Below are 2,520 nucleotides of genomic sequence, written 5' to 3'. Positions count from 1 at the left end.
CCGTGCGCAGTTCCTGCAGCACACCTGGGTCAGCACCACCCTCGTGCAACTGCTTCAACGCCTTGGCCTGGTGGACTTGCAGGAGGGCCATGGCATGCAGGGCGGAAGTGGCCTGTCCAGCAGCACTGTAAGCCTCAGCCGTCAGAGCGGACGAGAACTTACAGGCCCTGGACGGAAGGCGTGGACTACCTCTCCCGGCGGCGGCGCTTTGCGGCAGCAGCTGCATGGCAATAGCGCGCTCGACCGGAGGGATGTCCGCATACCCTTGGGCCGCTCCCCCGTCGAGGGTGGTGAGGACGGAGGAGGCACTAAGTCTGTTTCAAGGTGCCCTAGGTGCCCTCCAAGACTTCGTGACCTCCTCATGCACTTCCGGGAAGAATGGCACCGGAGGACGCGCGGCCGGGAGAAGGAGGAGGCCTCCAGTGCAGCCCGACGCTCTCGGCGGCCCGGGAAAGCATAGCGGTCAGCTCTGGATCTGACTCGGGCAACGCCACTCTTCCTGACAGAGGTAGCGCAGCCGAATCCTCATTTCCAGAGCCTAGCTCGCCCTCCGATGCAGCGATCGACATCCTGTCATCTGCCTGAGCTCCGCACAAGATGCTGGACCCCGCCCTGTCCGAGGACCCAGCACACTCGTCCGGGAACACCAGGTGGTGCGATATGCTCGAGGAATGAGAGGCCCGCGGAGACGTACTCGACGGGGAAGCTCTCACCGTAACCCTCAGGTCTCCCTGACCATGAACCGAAGTAGCCCTCCGGCCGGAGGAGCTAGAGCGGGGCATGGCAACTCATGGCAACATTAAACTCATGTTTAATGAGGAGGTATCTGGACCGCAACATCGCGATGGTCATGTTCCCGCACTGAGAACATGACTCATCCACGAGCGCTGCTTCAGCGTGCTGAAAGCCCAAGCACGAGACACAGCGATCGTGACCATCAGATGAAGCCAGGAAACGACCACATCCAGAAACACACGAGCGGGAAGCATCTTTAAAAAGATGCCCGTCGCTCGTCGAGCTCTTTTACAATTTGCTCTTTTAGAAAGGAAAAAACACACTTTCAGAGAGAGCGCTGAAGCGCCCAGGGGAGGTCGCGGCAGGACCGCAGAATGAAAGCTGCAGCTCTCCGAGGTTTCAGCAGCCTGGATGGCAACCCCCGCTGATACGCCGTCACACCAACGCCAGCTGTTTTTCCAAAACACTCGCGGAGATTTGCTTACTAGAAGGCTCGGCTCCGAAGCGAAAAGCTGATGTGCATTTGCACGCGCTCTCCTTTTATACCCGCGCTGCGGGGCGGGATGCGCGTGGCGAAACACGCACGCCAACTGTCATTGGCTTGTTTAGTTAACACTCGAAGGTGATTGGGCTCTCGGGCGAGATCCCAATTCGTCAGTCACGACTGACGTAACGTCGAACGTGACTGACTGAAAGGGAATACAAAATGCACCTAAGTTCAAACTTGCGTAAATATTACCTTTCTTAATCTTGATTAATGAATTGATTCAATCTATTGACTGATACTACAAACCTTATAGGCCTGTGCAACCATCTTCTCTAAAAACATGAAAAAAAACTGTTCAGCTTGTCTACACTTATTCCCCACACATCGACACCTGAGACACAGCAGGTCCACTGATAACACCATTTATAAGGTTAATACTGTCAGACCATCGATCCGATCTGTGAAGGAAAAAGAAACATAATCACATAAGGCATTGGACTTTACAAAGCCAAATTTTGTGTTTGTAAATTATAAGCGTTCTATGCATCACAACTGGTTACATAAACAATCTGCCCGTCAAACAAAGAGATGGATTTTTTTTTTTCAGAATAAACATATTAAAGGAGGCATAAAGCCTCAAAATTAAACAGCATGGTATATTTTTTAAAAATATCTCAGAGGTCATTTGTACAAGGTTCATATCTATACACATAAAATGTTTATGGCCACCAAAGGTTCATCTCATACAAAGTTGAAACACATAACACAAGTGCAATAAAGCATTGCCACAAAACACAAAACATCTACAAAAATCCACATGAACATTGTGCAACAGTCAAACAACCTCATATTCCTTTAATCTAAACTAAGGAAATACTACAGTATGTCATGTTGCACGTGAACCATTTTTTATGAAAATTCCCAGATCCAAAGTTTCTGGTTTCATTATATCACTCTGAGTTTTTCCATACAAAAACTTTGGCAGTGTTCAGAATATGTACTTTGAGACTTTAGTTTTACTTTCTATAAAACTTTAATATAGGACTGAATGACAGCGTGCAGATGTTTTTTTAATCGCACTGCCTGTCACTGAGTTTTACTTTATGCTCTGTGGGAATGGGGCTTCTGAGAAAGCGGAGAAAATATACAGTATATCTCTCATGCAGCTCGGCGACGACCTCCCACGGATCTATGGCGGAACATAACACTAATGCAAAAGTTTGAATTATAAGCTATAATAGTCAAATATGCACCACTGTGCAAGCAACAAGAAACAATATCCTAGAAAATATGAAAAA

General features: G+C 48.7%; 1 pseudogene; it reads left to right on the top strand.

Moving 5' to 3' along the window:
* The window catches only part of LOC107687753 (NTPase KAP family P-loop domain-containing protein 1-like), a 7,119-nt pseudogene extending 5,457 nt beyond the window's left edge, over window positions 1-1,662 (top strand).
* The last annotated feature ends 858 nt before the right edge of the window (window positions 1,663-2,520 follow it).

Source organism: Sinocyclocheilus anshuiensis, unplaced genomic scaffold (assembly GCF_001515605.1).
Source record: "Sinocyclocheilus anshuiensis isolate Anshui unplaced genomic scaffold, SAMN03320099.WGS_v1.1 scaffold165, whole genome shotgun sequence".
NCBI classification, from domain to species: domain Eukaryota; kingdom Metazoa; phylum Chordata; class Actinopteri; order Cypriniformes; family Cyprinidae; genus Sinocyclocheilus; species Sinocyclocheilus anshuiensis.
The sequence above is the reverse complement of the archived record's forward strand: the minus strand, read 5'-3'. Positions and strand labels throughout refer to the sequence as shown.